Source organism: Triturus cristatus, chromosome 5_1, assembly GCF_964204655.1.
Source record: "Triturus cristatus chromosome 5_1, aTriCri1.1, whole genome shotgun sequence".
In the NCBI taxonomy this organism is placed as follows: Eukaryota; Metazoa; Chordata; class Amphibia; order Caudata; family Salamandridae; genus Triturus; species Triturus cristatus.
Window position 1 is genome coordinate 867967155 of NC_140587.1, and position 16346 is coordinate 867983500.

The window sequence follows — 16346 nt, forward strand, 5'->3', positions numbered from 1 at the left end:
TGCCACTCAGAGCCACATAACTACAATGCACTCAATACAACAGACACTCCAAAAACCAATCAGTGCCACATAGTTACACACCACAAAATTACACAGCGCTCAATGCCACATACACTTCAAATACCACTCAGCGCCACATAATTACACACCACATAACTACACTACACTCAATGCCACATGCAGTCCAAATAACACTCAGTGCCAATTAATTACAATGCAAACAATGCAAGATACACTCAAAATAACACTCAATGCCACATAATTACACGCCACTAAAATCAACATACACTCCACACAAAACCACTCAGTGCCACATAATTATATTCTACATAATTACACTCTATCTATCTAAACAACTGCAATGGAGCGCACACCGCTAGCTCCTCCTCCGGGTCGCCCCATGGGAAGCTGGTGCATGAAGTTCTTAAGTGGCTCACCCCAGTGGGTGCAAGTAAGTACTTGTTGATGATCTCTAGACCCGATACATGTCCCGGGTTTTAAAATATCGCCCGAGACATGGCTCGGGTTTCGGGATAACTTCCCTCCTCAGTAGAGAAAATAGTTAGGGGTGGAAGAGAGGGCCGCCAAGCAACCGTCAAGGGCCTCAGTGCCCACACAGGCACGCAGGTGCGTCGTCCAGGAGCTCGTCAGCTCAAAGCTCGAGGGAGCCATTTTTATAAACAACTGCAATGGAGCGCACACCGCTAGCTCCTCCTCCGGGTCGCCCCATGGGAAGCTGGTGCATGAAGTTCTTAAGTGGCTCACCCCAGTGGGTGCAAGTAAGTACTTGTTGATGATCTCTAGACCCGATACATGTCCCGGGTTTTAAAATATCGCCCGAGACATGGCTCGGGTTTCGGGATAACTTCCCTCCTCAGTAGAGAAAATAGTTAGGGGTGGAAGAGAGGGCCGCCAAGCAACCGTCAAGGGCCTCAGTGCCCACACAGGCACGCAGGTGCGTCGTCCAGGAGCTCGTCAGCTCAAAGCTCGAGGGAGCCATTTTTATAAACAACTGCAATGGAGCGCACACCGCTAGCTCCTCCTCCGGGTCGCCCCATGGGAAGCTGGTGCATGAAGTTCTTAAGTGGCTCACCCCAGTGGGTGCAAGTAAGTACTTGTTGATGATCTCTAGACCCGATACATGTCCCGGTGGACTCATGGTTACGCACCTGCGCGCTAAGAGAGGTACTAGACCTGATTATGTTTTTAGCAGCTTACACAGCAACCCCACTCTCATTTTCCTACTCCCTGCTGACGAGAGGCAACTACCTCGAAACACGTGTCCAGGGATGGCACACGCCACGCATACTTGCACGCACTCTTGAGCATAGGTGTATCCGCCGACGCTGACCTTCAGGGACCATTTTCATTGGGGGAACACGACTGGTAGGTGTAGCAGTGTGCGACCAATCTGATGTAACTTTATATTCAGGCTCCCTTGAGCCGGTGGAGTCGACGGACTCATGGTTACGCACCTGCGCGCTAAGAGAGGTACTAGACCTGATTATGTTTTTAGCAGCTTACACAGCAACCCCACTCTCATTTTCCTACTCCCTGCTGACGAGAGGCAACTACCTCGAAACACGTGTCCAGGGATGGCACACGCCACGCATACTTGCACGCACTCTTGAGCATAGGTGTATCCGCCGACGCTGACCTTCAGGGACCATTTTCATTGGGGGAACACGACTGGTAGGTGTAGCAGTGTGCGACCAATCTGATGTAACTTTACACTCTATCTATCTATCTATCTATCTATCTATCTATCTATCGCATCACCACAGCATCACTTAGCACACCACAGCATCACTCAAGGGCACCACTACATCACTATGCGCTACCACAGCATCAATTAACGCCACAGCATCACTCGACACCACCACAACATCACTCACCGCCACCACAGTATCAATCTGTACAACCATTCAACAACAACTGGCTCTAATATGTTCTCTCAATATTTAGGCTTTATTACAAATGGCACAAAAAAAATGATAATATTTAACTTCTGTTCTTGGATTTTAGGCGCAATTAAATACACTAAACATAATCTTCACAAGAGTTATTAACAAAAGTTTAAACGATTGCCATTATAATTTACATTAACTTTTATTTAAGTATTAATTATTTGCAAAAATTAAAAGCCATTGTTTTTTGTAATATCAATACATCTAAGTCACGTAAATACAACACATATTGCATTACAAATGCTATAGGTGTCACATTTGCAACAGTTAAAATTATTGACATTGTACATGAGAAAGCTAGTAATTTCAATATTTTCAATACCAACACATAAATAAAAAATTAGTCAATTTACAATACAAAAAGCTCAAACTTTCCTAATGCGAGACCTATTGCATTGCAAATGCTTGTTTATAGCTACTGTAGGTTTTTGGGGTTAGTTTGATGCTCCACAGAAACCAATCCATGCCTTTACTCCAGTTTTTATATGGTAGATTACCTTAGTAGGGATTAGAAGTGATCTCTAGTGAGAGAGGGTGATACATGAATTCATGCATTGATTGGCAGTATTAATAGATGAGCTACAGATGAGTAGGTATTGTTAGGGTGCAGGGTCTGTCTTTTAAAGGATATGTTTGATCCTTGAAATAAGGTGTGGGCATTTTGCAGAAATACAGTAGTGAGGATTACGACAAGCATGCATGTGATTTAGAGTAGGCGGTATTCAGACTAGAGGCGCTCAGAGGATGGAAAAGAATTACAGAGTCATGTGAAAGAAAAAAGAGAATCGAGAGTTGGAAGATTAAAGTCAAAGATATCTCGCTATCCTAGACAAGATCTTTCCTATTCTCAAGAAAGCAGTGAACAGCAAGAAAAACACACTCCCCGCCACTACTCATCCCGATTACCCGGAAGACTCTCCTACTCTTTTACAAAATCCCATAACGAAATCAATTGAACCTAAATCTCTCCACACCCCCAATGACCACTACCCCTCCATCACAACAGTCTCAACCACACAAGGGTCCCCTGGCCCAGTATGGACAGGGGTACACTTAGCTACCGGCCATCCCAATGCAGACACACCCTTGATATCCTTGATGACCAATGGAGAAGTCATCATCCCAGATTCCACCCACGACATCCCACTTTCCTCACCTACAGTTGAGCTGTAATGCAAAGCTCCCCATGACTTGCCATCTACCTTGGTATTTGAATGGCACCTAACACCCTCAATACTTTCTCCCTCATCCAAACTCACCACTCATCGACCATACCCCGCTCACATGCATCAGCCCCTATCATGTTATCACCTCCCAAGGCCATCCCCCACACTTATTCGGACCCCCAGCAAATCTCCATGATCAACTAACCCCATCGGACCCTAATAACGATATCCACATACAACCAGATAACGAGATCCCCATGCAACCAAACCTTATTCGCAGACCTCCCCATAATAGAACACACACCTATACACATAACTAATTATCCTAACTCTGATTGGATCGCACGATTCAACGAGTTAGCCATCGGCCTATCCCATCTCAAGGACGAAATGCAAAATCTATCAACCATCACCAAAGAACTCCTAAACACACACAGAGCCACTAGTGCCACCGTGAACCGAATTAGTTACCAAACTAGCAGATGCATCACGAAGAATTCACACCCTGAGTACACCAGACAGAGTAAGTTACCTTCCCCGAACTACCCATCTCATCCTAGGAGGGCAATTGCTGGACTATCTGACAATGACATATATGACCTCCTCATATCCTATGCCAGTCCTACAGACAACAGTAAGTCTCTATGTTGCATTATCCAAACCATTCAAACCAACCCCTACAGAGAACCCATTCACAACTACAGATCCATTAATAGAGATAACCTCACAAATATCAACATTGTGCAGACTGCTCTCACCCATTCGACTAGCAAGATGAAGTGTGCACTCTACGATCTCATCCTCTCGAATGATCTGGACAGTATCGTCCCTACCAAAACATGGCTAAACAGTTCCACCTCTCCCATCCTAGACCTACTGGTCCCTCCTAGTCATGATATAATCCGCCTAGACAGAACCGTGAAACCTGGTGGCGGGTTAGCATGCATCTATCGAAACACAATCTCAGTCAATCACGCAGACTCCATCTCTTTATCCTCATGTGAATATCTCTTTATCAACATCTCAGATGACACGTGCCTCACCAGCAAACTTCATATAATATACCATCCCCCGGGTGATAATCTGATGTTCATCGATGAGTTAATGGAAGTCATTACATCCAACGACAACTCACAAGTGCCGCAGATTTTTCTGGGAGTCTTCAATCTCCATTGGAACAGCACAGGCGATCATGATGTAAGCTGTCGTAAATCCCTTTTGTCAGATCAGGATCTGTCCCAGTTCTGTGACAGTCCAACCCACAACCAGGGAGAGACATTAGACCTCATCCTAGCGAAAACTAACATTGTAGTATAAAAATCCATTAGCCCATGTGACTGGACTGACCATTACAGCATCTTCTTCTCCATCAATATTGAGGTAACTCCAAAAAGATGCCAAACTACGAAAACAAAACAATAGAAAAGGAATATCCAAAATATTAACCCCATCGCCCTTGTAAACTGATGCAACTCCGCCCTGATCCCCACGACAGGCATGGTTGACGTCCATGAACTCACAGACTCTTACAATTCCATTATGCTTGAAATTCTTGACTCTACAGTGCCCCTCCAAGAAAAAAATGTTTCCTCCAAAATATCCAATCCATGGTTCAATGAAAACCTGAACTCCGATCGGCGCAAGCTAAGATCAGCTAAGCGATTATAGAAATCAGCACCCTCCATCGATCACCTATATCACCTTAGAGCGCTGAGAAATATATACAACAGGAAAATCCTAAAGGCTAGGGCAGATTTCTTCAAAACCCAGCTGAACCAAGTCATTAACCGTCTCAAAAAGCTATTCTAAATCGTCAAACAACAATCGCGCAACACCCCTAACGCTATGGAACTAAGCGTTTTTGCTACGCCTAATTGCAATGAGCTTGCCAATTTCTTCCTAGAAAAGACAAAAACCATTGAATACGGCATTCAATTTAAGTATGCCCTCCCACAAACCATTGCTCATGAGTCTTCATTTTACTCACAGATCAAGGACCATTTTAGTATTCCAATTGAAATTCTAAAAAACAATGCCTCTTGGCACCCTTTTCACCCATCCATGAATACGAAATCTATAACACTCTTCTAGCGATTAACCCCTACAATCACTTCTCTGATCCCTTACCTTCGTCTCTATTCAAAATGATAAAAACCTCTACTCTACCCTTATGGTCAAAGATTGTAAATGCCTCGCTGAGGCAAGGCTCCATACCTGACTGTCTTAAAGTAGGGCAGGTCAGACCTATACTAAAGAAAGCCAACTCCCTCTCCTCAGATCTCAACAACTACTGCCCCATATCCAACATCTCCACTTTGGCGAAACTGCTGAATTTTTTTTTTACAAATTCAATTATGCAACTACATCAAGAACTACAACCTCCTAGACAAACCCCATTACGGCGCCAGTCAATGTCACAGCACTGAATCTGCACTCACCCACATAATGGACGACATACTAAAAGGTGGACAGTCAAAAGATACATTTTTAAATATCGAAGCACAGTTATATCGAGTTTTAAATATCGTAGGGACAAAATATCAAAGTCAAGAATATCTACAACCAGAATATCGAAGTTAAGGTAAGAAATATCGATGTTGCAAATATCAATGTTAGTAATATCGATAGTTAAATTATCGATGTTAATAATATCGATATTTATATGAGTGTTATGTATTTTAGTATGTATTTAATATGCATGAGTTCTATATTTTCTGTTAATAATTGTACTGTTTTTTTAAATATATGTATACATTTTTTCGAAATTAGTAATTATAGTAAATTAAATAATAATTTTTAGGAATTATTATTTTATTTTAATTAAATGTTGTGTTTTATTTCTGTAGTGGGTTGTGGGTTTATAGGTGAAATAGGGTGGGAAGTAATTTAATGTTAATTAAGAAATTATTCATTTTTATTTATTGTTATTAATAATTAATTTATTGTTAATTATTATTTGGTAATTATTATTGATTGATAATTATTTTATTTGTAATAATTTATTATTGGAGTGGGTTGTGTGTTTTTAGGGGAATAGGGTGGTATGTAAATTATTTGTAATTAAGTAATTAATTAAGAAAAATTGAGTTTTGATACTTAATTTTTTTGTTAATTAGTTATTGAGTTGTTATTAATTTCATTAAATATTATTTATTGGTATTGATAGTTATTTTTTGTTAATTAAATATTAATTGGTTATTAATTTTTATTACACATTATTTATTGTTATGGATAATTATTATTTATTGATAATTGTGTGAAATTTTATGTGGAGTGTGTTGTGTGTGTATTGGGGAATAGGGTGGGAAGTATTTAATATTATTAAAGTAATTATTATTTTTGATATATTTGTAGGTTTTTTCCCTACATTTGTTAATAAATCATTATTTAATTATAACATTTATTTCATTTATAAGTATGTTATTTTTAATATCTGCGTTGTCCAACGCTTTCCCTACTGTTACACTCTCTGGAGTGGGAATAGTCATTTTTACCCCTACGCGATGCAACGCTTTCCCTACTGTTGCACTCACTGAAGTGGGAATAGTAATTTTTACCCCTACGCTATCCAACGCTTTCCTTACTGTTGCACTCTCTGGAGTGCAAATAGTAATGTTTACCCCTACGCTATCCAGCGCATTCCCTACTCATGCACTTACTAAAGTGGGAATAGCCATTTTTAACCCTACGCTATCCAGCGCTTTCCCTACTGTTGCACTCTCTGGAGTGGGAATAGTAATTTTAAGCCCTACGCTATCCAGCGCTTTCCCTACTGTTGCACTCACTGGAGTGGGAATAGTAATTTTTACCCCTACGCTATCCAGCGCTTTCCCTACTGTTGCACTCTCTGGAGTGGAAATAGTAATTTTTACCCCTACGCTATCCGACGCTGTCCCTACTGTTGCACTCACTGGAGTGGGAATAGTAATTTTTACCCCTACGATATCCGACGCTGTCCCTACTGTTGAACTCACTGGAGTGGGAATAGTAATTTTTACCCCTACGCTATCCATCGCTTTCCCTCCTTTTGCACTCTCTGGAGTGGAAATAGTAATTTTTACTCCTACGCTATCCAGCGCTTTCCCTACTGTTGCACTCTCTGGAGTGGGAATAGTAATTTTTACCCCTATGCTATCCAGCGCTTTCCTTACTGTTGCAATCACTGGAGTGGGAATAGTAATTTTTACCCCTACGCTATCCAGCCCTTTCCCTACTATTGCACTCTCTGGAGTGGGGATAGTAATTTTTCCCCCTACGCTATCCAACGCTTTCCCTACTGTTGCCCTCACTGGAGTGGGAATAGTAATTTTTACCCCTACGCTATCCAGCGCTTTCCCTACTGTTGCACTCTTTGGAGTGGGAATAGTAATTTTTACCCCTACGCTATTTAACGCTTTCCCTAATGTTGCACTACGTGGAGTAAGTATATATATTAATCTATATGTATATGTTTAATTTATTTTAACATTGTGGGGCCGATTCGGATTTCGGCCGCAAAACGAACCGACCCACACAGACCCGGACCGAATACGGACCGACACGGACCAGCGCCGAACGGTCTGTGCAGTACGATGCAATGTGTGTGAATTACAACCGACACGTACGGAATACGAGCCGTACAACTGAGCCGTAGGGAAAATAGTGATCCGGCCGGAAAACCGACGCGATTATCACCGACTGACATGAACCCGGAATGAACCCGACCGAACAGTACCTGCGATGTACGAATTGCGCAGTATGATGCAATGCGTGTAAAACAAGACCGACTCGCACGGAGACCAAGCCGCACGACCGACACGCACAGACAACCCGGCACACAAGCAATAGAGACCGCTGCGACCGACGCCTACCAAACACAGAAGATAGGCAGTGTGAACGAGGTGGAGAAGCCCGCACGAGACAACAACAGCGTTCGTTTCCGTCACATGAACGTCTCCTTCATGCCTACAAAAGGAAAAAAGACAAAAAAAGGACCAAACAAGTAATGACAAAGCCAATAAATACAAAAAAAAACCAACATGGGACAAAGACACACCCACAACTCCAACTATATAAAGGACTACAATAACTACCATCATCCCTTGCAAACAGGAGACACAGCCAGCAGCAAACACCAGCACACAGCAACCACAGACACACTCACAACTCCCCCATCACACAACTCACACACCATCAGCACCTTAGAACACACACATACAGCCAGCAAAACCAACACCACACCACCCTCACTTGCACCCTCACACACACATCCCTCACCACCACCACCCATCACCATGCCCCCAAAGAAGTATCCAGAGTTCACAGATAGTGAGTTAGAAGTGCTGGTAGACAAGATCATCAGAGTAGAGCCACATTTGCTTGGTACATTGGTCCAAAGGACCCCCATCTCACAGAAAACCAAGATGTGGGCGAGGATTGTGGACAAGGTGAACGCCCAAGCACCAGCAAGGCGTACAAAGGACGATATCCAGAACAGGTGGTATGACGTGCACAGGAGGGTCAAGAAACTCATCGAAAAAGATCGCGCCCTAAGTCAGTGCACCGGCAGTGGCCCTCCTGCCAAACCATCTACTTCAGGACCTGGGATGAGAAGGTGCGGGACATCCTACCACCAGAGAGCGTCCATGGCCTAACAGACATCCCAGAGCCTGGTGAGTACACAAACAACATACCCAAGATTGTGTGGCAAGGGGACAGTGAAACCATGCACCGCAAGCAAAGCTACACTAACCAATAGATAATCAGCCCAAGATGTGTATGCCAGTCAAACACAATACCTGCCATCTCAGTGTGACTGGGAACTGTGTCATGACATGCACCAACCTACAAACAAATAGAGCAAGCCAGTGGCACAAAGCCAAATAGACCCTGCCAGACAGTTTGCCACCACAAACACACCACCTCACAGTGCAGCTGACTGTCAGGAAGGAATAGTGGGGATGCAGGTGAAGTGAGTGTAGCCAAAAGCATGATGGGGCCTGTAGTCACAGATAATGCTCCCCCTCCTGATTGGCCCATCAAGACCTCTCTGAAACATCCCCACATCACAGGGAGTGGAAAATGACTGACAAGATGGCTGACACTGGGTCCTGCTGTGGAGAGCACAAGGCCCTGCTCGGGGTTGTGTGCAAATCAGAAGCAGGACACCACTGACTGACATCCTGAAAGACAACTTGCACTCCCTACAATGGAAGCCCTGACCATACTTATCAGCATGGGGAGACCCCCCCCCTCAACACAAACTCCACACAACTCACCGGGTACAATTCATTGACAAACACCTCATTGAAATATCAGCAAAAGATACCCTGTACTGGGTGCTGCTGTGTGAAGCACAGGGGCTCACTTTGGACTTGTAGCCAAACAAACACCAGGATTTCACAGTCAGCCATCTTCCCATTGCTGTCACACCCCCTCACAGGGAAGCAGAGTCAAGAGGGAGGAAGTATGTGCATGCTGGGAAGGGGGTGTAGCCAAGAGTATGATGGGAATCGCAGTCACAGACAACCTACACCCACCCACATGGCCCAGCAAGATCAAAGTGAACCATACTCGCCTCACAGGGAGTGGGAAGGGACTGACAAGATATCTGACACTGGGCTCTGTCGTGGGGAGCACAAGGCCATGCTGGGAAATGGCCAACAACAATATCAAACTCTGTCCGTGACAAGCTGGGAAAAAGCAGTGTACAGGCAGGCATCTGTTTGAAAAGTAGAAAAAGTCATGTTTGTGAACCAACGATGCATGTAGAAACATAAATCACATTGTGTGTCTCTTCCAAATACAGGTGGTGCTGGGCACCCAGCACCAAATGATGAGGATACCCAGTCCCAGTCTCTGGCGGACACTGAGCTCTCTGGTCTGACTCTCTCACTGTCCTCTTCGGATGACGATGACCAACCTGGCCCCTCCGGTGTGAGCCATCATGCTGCACCAGCAGCATCAACATTTGCACCCCCTATACCCACGCCTCCAGCATCTGGACACCGACAGGGCACCCCCACCAACACGGACAGACCAAGGCTAATCAACACCCACAGTGAGGGACACAGGACCCTCCCGGAAGCTACAGCAAACACCACCAGCAACACCACCCAAGGGGTCCCAGTGTCACCTGTGCGTCCCGCCGTTGGTCCTGCCCGTGTGGAGAGGGGTGCTGGGAGGGGTGGGAGGCACATGGCATGCCTTGCAGAGGGGTCTAGACTGCATGATGACCCCCACCTGGCACGCATCTTAGATGCGTACCTGGATAGCACCGGAGGATTTGGCCAGGTAGTGGGGATCCTCAAGGAAATGCAACACGAGCAGGTCGCCTACCATGCCCGCATGGAGGTCAAGTGGGATGACATTACTGAGGTGCATCGGGACATACTCCAGTGCCTCCACCAGATCAACACCAACCTGTCCACACCCCCCTGTGTGCCCACAACATCTGTCACAACACCATCTGTCAGCACCACAGGGAGGGAGGAGGACTCTGGCGGAGAGTCCCCTGCACCGCACAGGCCTGAACATGAGGATTCCCCCCCGCCCAGAAGAAGAGGGGTCGTCTGAAGAAGGACATGTGAGAGGCAGATGTCCCAGCACATCCCCCAGGGTCTCTAAACCTGTTCTGGACAATGTCCTTTGTGCGCAACCCGTTCACCTTGTCCAATCGCACACAACTCGCCCACATGACATGGAGGGTTCATGTTGGGCCAATGTATCAGATGACTGTGGACTTTACTCTGGACATTTCATCTACCAGCACTTCCAACTCCAATGTGAACTTTGGATTCCCAAACCAATGTACAGCACCCACCATCCTGTGCACTTCCCTCACACATGTTTGTAAATAAACTCACCAGTACACCATACTTGCCTCTGTTGTGATTCCAACTTGTCATGTTCAGGGAGATGTCGATCTGCTACACAACACAGTGCATGCCAAATACTGCAACAATGTGACCAAAGTAAGATGAGTCATGGGGATGTGACACATGTGAGGGAGACACACCACTATGGCAACACAAAACATACTCACCATGGCCATGTTACTCATCACACACAATGATGTTGACCTGAAACGCATTGGCATGCACAGAAAAAACACCAACCTCAGTCAGTGTAAACAAGTCCACAGGTGAGGTAAGCAGATGTTACTCAGATGTGGGAAGACAGACAACGCACATAACAAAGCGTAGCACAGGTTCATTACACATCAGCAACATATTAATTCCACAATGGTTGCACGGTAATTCTACGTAACAGTGGACACACGCTCTCAATGTGTTGGAGAATGGAAGTCCAGGGATGTGTGGTACATCAGTTGATGGGAATTGTCAACTTCCACACTGGTGTTGGCTTCTGGGTGTTGGGGGTCAGTGTTGGTCACACAACAGGCAAAGTACCCTCGGAAGGACAGACAAGATACAGTCAAAAGCATAGAAGAACAGGAGAGAAATGCAATACACATGCACAAAACATGTTGCAAGACACCTACACAAACACTAGTTAGCAGTACTACCCTATTGTGGAGTACGCACCACCTGAATGGACACATCACAGCACGCATCCAGTCAAGAGGCACACAGACACACTCAGACAGCAACAGAGCTGGCACAACACATTCCAGGCTACCTCCATACATTCACATAACAACTCTGGAAACTCACATTCAGGTGAAGAAGTTGTTGATGAGCTGTGAGTGGACGTCACCATCATCTTCATCATCACTGGCATCTTGGCCCAGGCCGGGATCCTCCACAGGTGCCGGACGTTGGTCATCGTCATCCTGGATGAGAGGCACCTCCTTCCGCACCGCCATGTTGTGTAGCATGCAGCAGACAAGGAATATTTTGCACACCTTTGCAGGCTCATATGGGAGGGCCCCTCCGGTCTTGTCTAGGCAGCGACAGCGGCATTTCAGGCAGCCGAATGTCCGCTCAATCACCCTCCTGCTCCGACCATGTGCCTCATTGTAGCGCAGCTCCGCTGGTGTCACAGGGTTCCTGAGGGGTGTCAGCAACCACGGCATGTTGGGGTATCCGGAGTCACCTACACACACAAAAATGAACAAGTAGCTGAGTTTTGTAGGAGTGCGGAATACAACATTGACAAACACACACAATCAGTACACACCGACAAGCCAGGCATGCTGAGCTGGCATCCGTGACATCAGCGTTGCAATGCGACTACTCCTCATAATGTAGGCATCGTGCGCAGAACCAGGGAACCGTGCACATACATGTGTGATCGACATGTCAGCAAGACAGACCACCAGAGCATTGATCGAATGGTAGTGCTTCCTGTTACGGTATGCCTGCTCATGTGCCTGTGGTGGTATCAGGGCAACATGTGTCCCATCAATAGATCCGATAACGTTCGGCATCCTCCCCAGTGTACAAAAGGCATCCTTTATTTCAGGGAGTTCAGCTGGGCTCGGGAACTTGATATACAGGTCGAGGAATTGCAACATCCCCTCCAAGACATCGCGTAGCACCCGACTAAACATCGTTTGTGACATTCCACCAGCAGTAGCCACAGTGTACTGGAAGGTACCAGTTGCAAAGAAGTGCAGGGCTGCCATCACCTTCACCTCTGGGGTCAGTGCTGTTGGGTATGTCCGACCAGGTAGCAGATGTGGCGCCAACTGCTCCGCCAACTCCGCAATCAGTGGCCTGGTGAAGCGGTACCGTCTGATGCAGTCTCGTTCCTGCATGGTTGCAAGGTCTGGGAACAGCCGATGGACAGCTGGTGCCCTGCAGTACAGAGATGCACAAAGGGAGATTGTCAGTTCATCCACCCATGTGGCCATGACCACGATCAATATCACATGCTAGATCATGACATTACACAATGTACTGAGGTGTGTGCTGTTGGTCATGGACACATATGTCACCTACAAGACCACCACCTCACATCTCAATTCCACATGTCCACATGAGTCCCATGCAGTGCAATGGCCAATCATCTGGCTGTGTCACCTAACCTATGTGCTGCTGCAACGTTCCAAACACACACCACAGTGACAATTGAGGCCTCATGTCTCCCAGGCATCACAGATCTTTGCCATGCAGAAACCCAGGGTCCCTGTATTGCCACATCAACACAGCAATGGACATGGCGTAGCACGTACACACCACAAGGCAAGCGTAAATCCCACAGGTAGTGGCCACTGTTGTTCCTGCCGACCCTACATGTACGTCTCTTAGACACACACCCCATCAAGGGTGATGCATATACCACATGGATGTGGAGACTGTCACCCATTGGGCACATTTGATCAGACACATCTGAGACACAACATGCACACAGACTGTGGGTGCACATCCATATTGTGACTACAGGTCTCACTGTGACGTACATGCCATCACCCCCAGGACTCAGGGTGTATGTGACCTGTCCTAAACATATCCAACCTGACACTGTGTCCGTGACTCATACCCATTACTGTCCAATTGCACATCACAGTGGTAATGTGCACAACAGACAAAGGATTCTGCCCCCATGTACATGTGCACAGCCTGGGAGTGGCTGCACAAAGTGCCAGCCAAAAAAACAGATGTGGCCCCCCAAACACCCAGGGAATGCAGCCTTACATGCCATGGGACACTGTGTGGCCAATGCTGTAGTGTGGTAGGTGTGCACAGGTGTCCCTGGCCAGTATATGTGTGTTGCATCCGTATAATAGTCACACTAATGAGGTCCGACGTGGGTGACACTACGTACGCATTGCACGGGTCATGTCCGAGCCGTGCATACGCTTTGTCATTGAATGCAATGAGGACCAACGCGGGGGACAATGCGTACGCATTACACGGGTCATGTCCGAGCCGTGCATATGCTTTGTCATTGAATGCAATGAGGACCGACGCGGGTGACAATGCGTACGCATTGCCCGGGTCATGTCCAAGCCGTATGTACACTTTGTCATTGAATGTAATGAGGACCGACGCGGGTGACAATGCGTACGCATTGCACGGGCCATGTCTGAGCCGTGCGTACGCTTTGTCATTGAATGCAACGATGACCGACGGAGGTGACAATGCGTACGCATTGCACGGGTCATGTCCGAGCCATGCGTACGCTTTGTCATTGAATGCAATGAGGACCGACGCGGGTGACAATGCGTACGCATTGCACGGGTCATGTCCGAGCCGTGCGTACGCTTTGTCATTGAATGCAATGATGACCGACACGGGTGACAATGCGTACGCATTGTACGGGTCATGTCCGAGCCGTGCGTACGCTTTGTCATTGAATGCAATGAGGCTCGACGCGGGTGACTATCATGCATACGCGTCGGACAGGCATGGTCCAAGACAGGCGTACGCCTTGGCCATTGAATCGTATGGAGACGGGTGCATGTGTATTTTCAAAATACGCGTTGTACAGTCAGTTGAACAAGCAGGGCGCACCCATTGGCTTCGGACTGTCATGGAGACGGATGCGGATTCAAAACTTGTACGAGTTGTGCACTGGAAATTCAGTTGGATCCCTACAACAATGTTGCAATTTCAAGTGTTCCATGAAGGTGAAGATTTGAACGATGCAGAAGGCGTGTACGAGTCATACTTTTAAATGGATTGGCCAGATTCATAGAATGCAACCGTGTTGGACCTATCACTTGGGACACATGGCACAGATTCTGCCTCTGCAGCACAGATATAAGGCAGGCTGGCCCCCAGGGAGCTCACTTGCCTGCACTACATGCTACTGGACCACATCCCTGCTACCACTGCTGCTGTCTCTGCATCCTCTGGCTCCTGCTATGGCACGTACTCTGGAGAGGGCCCCAGCCTTCACTGAGGAGGAGTACCAGGCCCTGCTGGACGGGCTCCTTCCACAGTACAGCAAGCTCTATGGGAAACCAGGGGAGCAGGTGAGTGTGCAGTCCACTGACTTCCTAATTATGGATGCTGTCTGACTAGCAGTACTAGCAGTGTGTACACCAGTGGCAAGCATTCTCACTGACTACTTTCATCCCCCAAAGTGTGTAGGTACATGTAATGAATAGGTTTCCTGCTGCTAAAGTGCATTATTGCAAGCTTAAACTATCCAGGCATTGTTAACATGTCAGACATGCAGTTGATTTTTCCTTTCCCATGGTTGCACTACCTGTGTAATTCATTTCCCTTTGTGATGATGACATGTATATCCAAATGTGTGCTGCACAAATCTGGGGCATGTGTGTTAATGTACTTTTCACTTTGTCATCCTCACAGATTGATGCCCACCAGAAGCAGGAGATCTGGCTGACCATCGCCCGGGCTGTTCGTTCTGTGAGGGTCTACAAGCACCAGATCCGCAACTGCCAGAAGAGGTGGCAGGACCTTCGGAGCTGGCCCCGGAGGATAGCTAGAGTCCAGCTGAAGCTGTCAGCTCCACGCAGGAGGGGTGAACACTGGACCCTGACTCCCTACATGCTCCAGATACTGGTGGTGGTCTTCACGGACCTGGCTAGGCAGCTGAAGGCCAGACAGCAGCAAGGAGGGGTAAGTCCATGCCTAATCTGTGTACTATGTCTGACATGCTAATAGCAGTCTTTTGGCCTGGTCACACTTCCACATTACGTAGGTCTTGTAGTCCAACACTCAGGTCCCTCAATTGTGTGATGCACCCTCCTCATCTGTTCCACAGGTGTGGCCCCTACAGTCCGTTGCTTGTGTCACTAAGGCACTGTGTCCCTGCAGTCAGCTATGCTTCAGCTACCGGTTAGCATCTGTTCCCGTGACTCTGTTATGTGTTTCATGTGTGGGTCAATTGTTTACACAATGCCTGAGATCTGACATGTGATCTGTGTGTGCCCTTGAGATGTGTTCCAATTGCTGGTCTGACTCGCAACATGTGGCTGGGGTATTCCAAACAAACCCATGCAGCTGGGAGCTCCAATTTTGGGGCCTCAGGAGTATGTATATCAAGTATGTCACCCTTGCTTAGCCACCTGACTACTGTTCAGGGCCAAACACTGTTTCACGTAGACCTGGCCAGTCATGCCTCCTCAAGGGCATTTTGAAACACTCTGTAATCCCACTCCTGTGTATGAAATTGCAGGTTGTGCTTAGTGACATGTGCCCTCAGGTGTCTGCCTCTGTGTCATTAGGGTGTGGCTTGTTGTTATGTACAACTGGGGTGTCCATGATTCAGAGGGTCAGCATGACATCTGAGATGTGACTGTGAGAGACAAGACCTGTGTGACATATAGGTGTGTGATCATCTGACAGCGCACAAT

At 46.7% G+C, this 16346-nt stretch overlaps 1 long non-coding RNA gene across 3 annotated transcripts in view; it reads right to left on the reverse strand.

Moving 5' to 3' along the window:
- LOC146831560 (uncharacterized) overlaps positions 1-16346 on the reverse strand; it is a 128351-nt gene that overhangs the window by 48711 nt on the left and 63294 nt on the right. The window contains exon 2 of one of the 3 annotated variants that reach the window (XR_014961591.1): positions 11788-12169. The exons of the other annotated variants lie outside the window; for them this stretch is intronic. This is a non-coding gene — a long non-coding RNA (uncharacterized LOC146831560). The remainder of the gene's footprint in view (positions 1-11787; positions 12170-16346) is intronic. 3 annotated transcript variants of the gene reach the window in all.